Raw genomic sequence first — 10,744 nt, 5'->3', positions numbered from 1 at the left:
ACAACTGTACTTGTTCATATTATTTCTGCATCCACCTGCGTTGAATCCAGTCACCCACCGACATTTTACCTCCTTCAAGCTGCCAGGATCTGTAATCAGCAGAAAATGTTAAATGTGTTCTGAGAAATAGCCTCCATTGCTTAAATACATTTGCTAGCAGGCACACATATGTTACAAGATATAGGAACACAATTATGCTATTCAGCCCATTTTCAGCAATTTCTATAACTTGGAAATACCACTTTAGAAAAAAATTGCTGTATTTGAATATATTGTGCATATTAAAGACATACAAACCTGCCAAATTGAAACTATTACATGCTGTTTCAATATTTATTCCCAAATCTCTCAGAAGAGCAGAAATAAAGGAAATAAAGGAAGCCCATGCAGACTACGTTTTACGGGGTTGCAAGAACAGGGCAAGAATGTGGAGTTGATCAGATCAGCTATGATCTTCCTGACGGGCAGAGGAGGCTTGTGGCCCAAATACCCTACCCCTGGTCAAAGTTCTGACATATTTCTGGATAAATAAATTAACAGATACCTGCCTAATTAAGTGGTGCATAACAGAGCATTTAGTTGCTTTGAAATCAAAGGTTATCTGGAGCAAGGTAGAGTGCAGTGGTGACCCGCACTGAGAGCGTAATGATTTATTCACGGTCAGGTTCTCGCCAACTGTCACAACATAGATGTTACCTGATGTGGTTTTGTTCTGCAGGTTGCATGCTCCCTTAATCTTCTTCTTCCCAAGTTGCTGCCTCATCCTTCTTTTCCAGAAAGATATCTGGCAATGGTCACTGTACCAATTATACACAGCAAGAAACCTTCTAGCTGATTTGCTGTCAGGATTATGGTTTAGACAATGCCTGATCAGGCTTTGAAGATTGATCCTACCAAACCTGACCTCCACACATCTCCTCCAAAAAGCTCCTTTAAAATTGTTAAGAAATGATTATTTTCTGACAAAGCGTTTTGCCCTGATAAGTTAGCTCTCTTCCACTTTCTACAGATGCTTTCTGATTTACTGAAAGTTTCCAGCATATCCAGTACCTGTAGTTGTTTCTAATTTTCTTTAAAAAAAAGTACGAGGAACAATTTTTCCCTCCCACCACTTCATCAAGAATGAACTTTTGTCATTACCTGCACCTCCATCACCATCAAAGTCGGGTCCCAGTGTCAAAACCGTGATATTTGCAAACTTTTGGCAGAAGTCATCGAATCTCATCCTATGAAATAAATGTACTGACAGTCTCTGCAGTAGATATATCAACTTTGCTACAAATAGTGCATTAAGTAATATAAAGATCATTATCTGAAAGTATCCTACCAGAATTCACCATCATTCTTCTTCGTAAATCCAAATGATTCCCTAGTCCAGATTGGGATTTGATTCCATAGAGGGGAACTTTTGAAAAGAATTCACATTTTGTTAATTAATAACATCCCTTTTTAAACATTTAAAGACAATCAGATTAGTTCTTTCAAAGAAGTACACAGAAGGTATTGACAGAGATAGCAAATTAGAAATTTAGGTTTGCAGAATACCATCACATTCCAGAGGACTGTTCTGTACAGTTCTGTACAGTAAACACTATAGTGATGACTATGCTATAGGAGAAAATATTTGTCTTGTGATCTTTCATAAGTATTCCATTTTTGTTATTTCTGAATTTCTACCTGCCTTGCTTTTAAAATTTGTTGATAGTATTTTTTTCCTCATTTAAGTCATCATCAGCTAATATTATCAGTAGAGTTCTAAGTAAAAAAGCTGAGAAATAACATGATTAAAACATTAATAATCAGAATTTGAATCAGATTTATTATGATATCATGTGTCATGAAATTTGTTAACTTAGCAGCAGCAGTTCAATGCAATACATAATATAGAAGAAGCAGGGAAAAAAATAGTAATAATAATAAATCAATCAATCAATCAATCAATTACAGTACCCAAGTCAAATATTTGAGATTAAAACTCAGTTTACTACCAGTTTAAATTTTACTGATCATCATCCCTGTTTCTAAAGATATCATCTGGGGGTTAACTATGTATTTGGCAACTGGTTAAAGAAAAATTAACACTTATGAAGGAATCGCTTTTACACTTGGAACCAAGCATTAACATATTTGAAGAAGATTTCCTTTTAAGTCATCCCATTCCTGGGCACCTCTAGGATCAATTCCCCAACCTTACCCATGAGCCATGTTTCATGAAGAGGTGCACTTGATTACCATTCAAGATATGCTATGTTGGTGTAGGAAGCGTGGCAACAGTGGGGGCCGCCCTCTCCCCAGCGCATCCCTGGACTGCGGAGGTCATTGCGCCAACGATGCCTTTCACTGTATCTTTCAATGTACACATGACAACTGAAGCTAAACTCTTATCTCTTACTTGCCTTTATTGCATGGATGGAAAGGTACTGCTAGAAGTACACAAGGCACTTGTTATGTCATGGCTAGAATAGTGTGTACAGTTTTAGTCACCACAATACATGAATAACAAGGTTGCACAGGAGATTTGCAGGATTTTTCAAGAGGAGCTTGAATACTGCAAACTGAGGAAGGAAAATAACATGCAAGGAGCATGGCACAGCAAAGTGTGTCTTTTTGATTGGTATGTTTGTTGTAAAGTGTCCTTTGGCACCACTTCAGTTCCAGAAACATTCAAAAATGTAACATTTTCACTTAAATAAACTGTGGAGGGGTAGGAATTATTGTACATGATATTCTGATTGAGGGGAGAATGGAAAGAAATACAATTCAAGGTTTGAAGAAAAGCATAAAATGATTTTTAAAAATCCTACAATGATTACAAGAACTCCATTGTTACAAAGTGTGAACAAGTGCTGTTTGAAGAGCGATAGGTCAGTTGGGTACAATATTACTCAATGCAGAAGAACTCAAGGTTGATGAAAACATTATGAAAGCATTCAAACTAAAAGAAACCCCCCATAAATCCAGGTATCAATGTATATTTTAACTTTCTGCCTAAAACAGAATTCTCAGTTTATAAAATGCCATGATGAACCAAATATCACTATTAATTCAGACTTTCGCACATTATTATTACAGGAGAAACAAATCTATCATTTACATCTCAAGAGAGTTTATATAAATTAAATGCAGGGAGAGAAGAAGAATTTGAGTCGATGTTAAACAAAAGTCCATTTCTGAACAGCATGGACACGGTGGCCAAATAGTCTCCTTCTATGCTATAAAATTCCAAGATCCTCTATATTGTAATCCCAAATGTACACATATAAATATTGCTCATTTATTTATGAGATAGCAAGTAGCAGATGTACAAAGCTTTATGCAACTTTGAACCAATGTTTAGCAAAAAGGATTGGAAGCTTGTGAAGCAACACACACAAAATGCTAGAGGAACTCAGCAGGCCAGGCAGTGTCTATGGAAAAGAGTAAACAGTCGACGTTTTGGGCTGGAGAAAAAAGTTGAGAAGTCAGAGGAAGAAAGTGAGGGGAGGGGAAGAAGAAGTTCAAGGTAGTAGGTGATAGGTGAAACTGGAAGAGGGGGAGATATGAAATAAAGAGCTGGGAAGCCGATTGCTGAAAGAGATAAAGGCTAGAGAAAGGGGAATCTGACTGGAGAGGACATAAGGTCATGGAAAAAAGGAAAGGGGGAGGAGCACCAGAGAGAGGTGATGAGCAGGTAAGGAGATAGGGTGAGAGAGGGAAATGGGAATGGGGGTGGGTGGTGAGCCATTACCAGAAGTTCGAAATATCGATGTTCATGCCATCAGGTTGGAGGCTACCCAGACAGAATATAAGGTGTTGTTCCTCCAACCTGAGTGTGGCCATGGAGGCCATGGACAGACATATCAGATTGGGAATGGGAAGTGGAATTAAAAAGGGCGGCCACTGGGAGATCCTGCTTCTTCTGGCGGATGGTGCTCGGCAAAACGGTCTTCCAATCTACATCAGCTCTCACTAATATACAGGAGGCCACGCCGGGAGCGCCAGATACAGGAGATGCCTCCAATAGATTCACAGGTGAAGCGTTGCCTCACCTAGAAGAACTGTTTGGGGCCCTGAATGGTAGTGAGGGAGGAAGTGTAGCACTTATTCCGCTTGCAGGATAAGTGCCAAGAGGGAGTTCCGTGCAGAGGGACGAATGGACAAGGGAGTCGCATAGGGAGCGATCCCTGCCGAAAGCAGAAAGTGAGGGAGGGGAGGAAAAGATGTGCTTGGTGGTGGGATCCCACTGGAGATGGCAGAAGTTGCAGAGAATTATGTGCAGGACGCAGAGCCTGGTGGGGTGGTAGATGAGGACAAGAGGAACCCTATCCCTGGTGGGGTGGTGGGAGGATGGGTTGAGGGCAGACATGCGTGGTATGGAAGAAATGGGGGTGAGAGCAGCATTAATGGTGGAGGAACGAAGCCCCATTCTTTGAAGAAGGAGGACATCTCCTTAGTTCTGAAATGGAAAGCCTGATCCTGAGAGCAGATGCGGTGGAGACCAGAGAATTGAGAGAAGGGGATGGTGTTTTTACAAGTAACAGGGTGGGAAGAGGTATAGTTCAGGTAGCTGTGAGAATTAGTGGAAATTTATGAAGTTAATTTTCCTTATATTGTCCAAAGAGTCCGTATTTCTTGAGAAAGAGAAACATGACATTCTTTCCATGCAGAAGTGGCACATCAAAGGTGAAATTCAAAGTACATTTACTATCAAAGTACTGTGCATATACTGTATGTTACCAAATAGTATACTGAGTTTAATTTTCTTGCAGGCATTTGCAGGAAAAAATAAATACAATAGAATTTTATGAAAATTTTATGACCAGTGAGTCTTACTTCAGTGGTTGGTAAGTTGATGGAGAAGATCCTGAGAGGAAGGATTTACGAACATTTGGAGAGGCATAATATGATTAGGAAGAGTCAGCATGGCTTTGTCAAAGGCAGGTCGTGCCTTATGAACCTGAATGAATTTTTTGAAGATGTGACTAAACCCATTGATGAAGGTAGAGCAGTAGATGTACTGTATATAGATTTTAGCAAGGCATTTGATAAGGTACCCCATGCAAGGCTTATTGAGAAAGTAAGGAGGCATGGAATCCAAGGGGACATTGCTTTATAGATCCAGAACTAGCTTGCCCACAGAAGGCAAAGAGTGGTTGTAGATGGGTCATATTCTGCATGGAGGTCAGTGACCAGTGGTGTGCCTCAGGGATCTGTTCTGGGACCCCTACTATTCGTGATTTTTATAAATGACCTGGATGAGGAAGTGGAGGGATGGGTTAGTAAAGTTGCTGATGACACAAAGGTTGGAGGTGTTGCGGATAGTGTGGAGGGCTGTCAGAGGTTACAGCGGGACATCGATAGGTTGCAGATGGAGTTCACCCAGGTAAGTGTGAAGTGGTTCATTTTGGTAGGTCAAATATGATGGCAGAATATAGTATTAATGGTAAGACTCTTGGCAGTGTGGAGGATCAGAGGGACCTTGGAGTCTAAGTCCATAGGACACTCAAAGCTGCTGCGCAGCTTGACTCTGTGATCAAGAAGGCATATGGTGCATTGGCCTTCATCAATCATGGGATTGAGTTTAAGAGCCAAGAGGTAATGTTGCAGCTATATAGGACCCTGGTCAGACCCCACTTGGAGTACTGTGCTGAGTTCTGCTCGCCTCACTACAGGAAGGATGTGGAAACCATAGAAAGGGTGCAGAGGAGATTTACAAGGATGCTGCCTGAATTGGGGAGCATGCCTTATGAGAATAGGTTGAGCGAACTTGGCCTTTTCTCCTTGGAGTGACGGAGGATGAGAGGTGACCTGATAGAGGTGTAAAGATGATGAGAGGCATTGATTATGTGGATAATCAGAGACTTTTTCCCAGGGCTAGCATGAGAGGGCACCAGGTGCTTGGAAGTAGGTACAGAGCAGATGTCAGGGGTACATTTTTTACCCAGAGAGTGGTGAGTGCGTGGAATGGGCTGCTGGCGACGATGGTGGAGGCGGATACAATAGGACTCCTGGATAGGTACATGCAGCTAAGAAAAATAGAGGGCTATAGGTAAACCTCTTAATTTCTCAGGTAAGGACATGTTCGGCACAGCTTTGTGGGCCAAAGGGCCTGTATTGTACTGTAGGTTTTCTATGTTTCTATGTTTCTAAATGCTGGTTCGTTGTTTTGGCCAACAACAGTTGTGTCGTCAGCAAACTTAAATACAGCATTGGAGCTGTACTTAGCCTCACAATCGTAAGTATAAAGTGAACAGAGTTACACCTGTGCTAATAGTGAGTGTGACGGAGATGTTGTTGCCAAAATTTGTTCTAACCAGGGCCTGCCAGTGAGGAAACCAAGGAACCAGTTGCACAGAGAGGTACTGAGGCCTAGGTCTTGGAGCTTAGTGATGAGTATCAAGTGGACATCAGCAATATGAGTTGATACTTTCAAACTAGAAGTGCAATATTGGCTTTGCTCCAGTTATTACCCAGGCAGTGCTACAGAGAATGAAAATCAGGACCATGCTTCGCTCGGATATGGATCCTTATTCTCAGCTGTCAGCCAGTTGTAGCTTCATACAGTCCAGCTGATTATTTCTGTTACGCTACACCCAAAACACCCATAGTGCTATCCCATTGTCTGATAAAAGGGTGAAATATAAAAGCGTTAGATAAAGACATAATAAACTAGAGACAGAAGAAATACACACAAATTGCTGGAGCAACTTAGCAGATCAGGTCGCATCTATGGACAGAAGTAAGCAGTCAACATTTTGGGCCAAGACTCTTCATCAAGACCTTTCCTGATTCAACTAAAAATGTCAAAAGTTTATTTCCCTCTATACAGTAGATGCTGCCTTGCCTGCTGAGTTCTTCCAGCATTTTATGGATTTTGTTCAAGAATTTTCAACATCTGCATAATCCCTTGTGTCTATAACTAGAAACAACGAAAGAACAGATATCTTTCATGATCTCAGAGTATCCACAAGCATTTTACAGCCATTTAAAGTGTATCCATTGATGTAATGAGGGGACTATTGCAGGCAATTTGCATTGGTTGCTTCAAATAACCCGGTTCTTGTTGGATAAATATTGAGCTGGTTGCTATGGGTAACTTCCTTGAGTGTTTTCAAAATAGTGCTCTTGCATCCAGCTGAGAGAATAGTTGGAAGATCATCAAGCTGACACACTAACTCTGTTTCTCTCTCCATAGCTGTTGCTTGACTCACTGGCTATTTCCTGCATCTTCTGTTTTTACTTGTGTCTGTAGTGGAGCAATGCTCCACCCGGTGTTCAGATGCAACAGTGCATTAAATGATTCATTACATATTTTTCCTAAAATGTTTCCACACAGTTAAATGTTATTTGTTCATGGGAGAATAGATCAGTGTTCAGGACTGCTGGAGATATATCGTTAAAAATTTTGATGACTGGGAATTTGAAGCACCCATTCATTGTCTGAAGCAATGTGCTGTTCAATGGACTACTACGAAACAGAGAATCACACCAGGAAGCAATGTTTCAATGAATGAACATCCAAAGGCTTCTGAAGTAAATTCAAATGCTTATAGTTCTCTGCTTGAAGTTTCTCCTCATCTTAGTCTTGATGGTTAATCAAACATGTACATAATTCTCCAAATGAAATCTATTCAAGGTCCTGTATGATCTCACCAAATTTGTAAGCTAACTCCCTTGCAGTAATTGCCAACAAACTATTTGGCATCTGTTGTATGTGAGTGTCTATTTAATATTTCATGAATGAGCACATCAAGACTAACTCCAAGACATACAAGTTTTTAGAAACATATGTGCTATGTTTCCATTATTCCTTCTAAAGCACAGACCAAATAGTTTTCCACATTATACTCCATCTGACATCTTCTTGACCATTCATTTTGCCTTCCTTATATCTGTGGTGACTTCCTCAGATCTCACTTTTTCCCTTCATTTTTCATTCATCAGTAAGCTTGGGCACTCTGCATTTTTCACTGGTGAGGTTAAATATCTTGAGCTCGGAAATGATCTCAGCCACACCCATGTAATAACAATACATTAAACTATAAGCATCCTATTTATTCCAACCCACTGATGTACATGCATAGCTCAATGAATACCTCACTACGCAATTTAATTTTTCATTAACTATCTGCACTGGACCTGTCGATACATTGTCCAGTACAGTGATGCATCTTGAAACATTGGGATCCTCCACTCCTCCTGCTATTCCAAAACTGATGGAAGTACTGGAGGCAATTCATTATCTGTACTTACAAGACACATGTTTTCAGAATTCTAGATTCAAAATTGAGAATCATTTTCTTACCTTTGGTGGAATTCAAGAATGTTTTGAATCAAAAGGTAAATAGATTGGATTCATAAAGTTCAGTTAACTTTGAATCTTCAAGCACTTACAGCAATCGGGACAATTAAATGGAACTTCTAACAGACTTGTGGCATTGGCTGGTATTACTGCTATGTTCTGATTAGTGTTGTGACATACACTGAGTGGCCACTTTATTAGATACACCTGGACGTCTGCTTGTTAATGTAGATATCTAATCAGCCAATCTTGTGGCAGCAACTCAATGCATAAAGCGTGCAGACATGGTCAAGAGGTTCAGTTGTTGATCAGACTAAACATCAGAATTGGGAAAGAATGTGATCTAAGTGCCTTTGACTATGGATTGATTGTTGGAGCCAAACGGAGTGGTTTGAGTATCTCAGAAACTGCTGAGGTCCTGGTATTTTCACGCTCAACAGTCTCTAGAGTTTACAGAGAATGGTACGAGAAACAAAACACATCCAGTGAGCAGCAGTTCTGTGGGCCAACCGACCTTGCAAATGAGAGAGATCAGAGGAGAATGGCCAGACTGGTTCAAGCTGACAGGAAGGCAACCGTAACACAAATGACCATATGTTACAACAGTGGTGTGCAGAAGGACACCTCTGAAAGCACAACACATCAAACCCTGAAAATGGGTGGGCTACAGTGGCAGAAGACCACAAACATACACACAGTGGCCACTTTGTTAGCTACAGGAGGTACCTAATAAGGTGGCCATTGAGTATATTGTTACTGTCTAGATCTAAATTTAAGTAGAGTTAAGCGTTTATTTCAATTGTACGAATATAAACAGGTATAAACAAGAAAGATCACAAGCTATATACGGAAACAGATTTTAAAAATGCAGCTTGATGAGTTTTGCCCTCCTGCTGTTCAACAATGAAATTACAACAATGACAATCCTTACTCATCACTCCAGTCCCCTGTCCACTCCATGTTCTGCCCTGATCCCCATGGATTGAGAATCCGAACAAGGGGCACCCTTCCTCTTGGAGTGGTTAGCTAAAGGAAAGAATTATTTAAAAATAGGGTCAGAATATTTCCTGTTCAATTCCATTCAGTTCATTACATCAACATCTGTGGGACCTGACATGAATCAAGGGGACAAAGAGGGCAAAATGGGTTAGAATTTATGTGAGGATATACAGATCAATTCAAGAATGAACTTGTTGTTCCAGAATGTTTTAAATATAGATTTGTTGCCGAGAGAGAGAGACCACTGAAAATGACATAAGTATGTCTGCAAAAATCCCTCACCTGGGAATTGTTTTGTATTTTTGTTTGGTCGAATTTAGAGCTGCCTCTGCAGTTTTAACACCAGAAAACAGAAAACTAAACACAATTTGTCTACAAAGTTTAAGTTGTTAATGCTATGATTCATGCTAACCTTACATTAATACAGTCTGTTACACTGACATATGTATTTCAGAGCTACTTTCCCTGAAACCTTCAGGCTTTCTACAGCTAACAACAATGTGAAGCTCATTAGGTTTTGTGGCAATGAATCATTGTCCTAATAACATTTTCATAGAGTTATAAACAGGCCATTTAGCCCAGCTCGCCCTTGCCGACCATGTTACCAGCAATGGTACTAAAGTTGGAAATTGCCTCTGCTTCAACACCCCATCACCACCAGCTAGACTCACTGGAAACTAACCACAGAGACATCTAAACAGAATTCTTACTCCCTCACTAACCACAATAGAGAAATTCAGCGAGCTTCTACCCTTGTGTGGTTCTCAAATGTTACTTGAGCAGTGTCAACATTTAAAAGTATCTATTTCATATAAAATGTGCCCAGCACAGGAAATGTTTTACCATCTCCAAAGGAGAATTAGGAGCATAAAGAGCCGCTGTCTGTAAGTTCTCCCCGTGACCACATGGGTTTCCTTGTGTGCTCCAGTTTCCTCCCACAGTCCAAACACGTACCAGTTGGTAGGTTAGTTGGTCATTATGATTGGGCTAGGGTTAAGTCAGGGTCTACATCGCCGCACGGCTCAAGTGGCCGATTCTGTACTATATCTCAATAAATAAATACACAAGAACTGTAATCTTTTGAAAAACAAAATGCAAGGAGTTTTTTTGAAGACAGTTTACCTTTTTTACTGCAGTAACCCCGTAGGCATGGCCAGCAATTAAACCATCTTGGTTTCCAGATTTTTCATCTCCCTAAAAGACGGCAGATAAAGAAAGCTGAAGGTCAAAATTACCTTGCGAAAATTAAGTTTCTTCTCATGGTGTTTTCTTTCATTAATTTACGAGTTGGGATCATTGGTGATAAGGCCAGCAGTTATTTTATAATCCTAACTCTTTTGAAAAAGTGACAGTGACTTTCAAACAGAGAACACCAGGATCTTGACCTGGTGACAACGGAGCAGCAATGATACACAGAGAGGGTGTGTTCAGAAAATGGATCGTATCTTCTTCATAGTTACTGTA

General features: G+C 40.3%; 1 long non-coding RNA gene across 1 annotated transcript; it reads right to left on the bottom strand.

Moving 5' to 3' along the window:
• Positions 1-1,040: 1,040 nt before the first annotated feature.
• Positions 1,041-9,274, bottom strand: LOC140187549 (uncharacterized). The gene is made up of 3 exons (XR_011883117.1): positions 9,213-9,274; positions 1,328-1,405; positions 1,041-1,226 (listed from the first exon to the last, which is right to left on the bottom strand). It is a non-coding gene; the product is annotated as an uncharacterized lncRNA (long non-coding RNA).
• Between the last annotated feature and the right edge of the window lie 1,470 nt (positions 9,275-10,744).

This window comes from Mobula birostris, chromosome 25 (assembly GCF_030028105.1).
Source record: "Mobula birostris isolate sMobBir1 chromosome 25, sMobBir1.hap1, whole genome shotgun sequence".
NCBI lineage: Eukaryota > Metazoa > Chordata > Chondrichthyes > Myliobatiformes > Myliobatidae > Mobula > Mobula birostris.
This window is presented reverse-complemented; position numbering and strand designations above follow the sequence as displayed.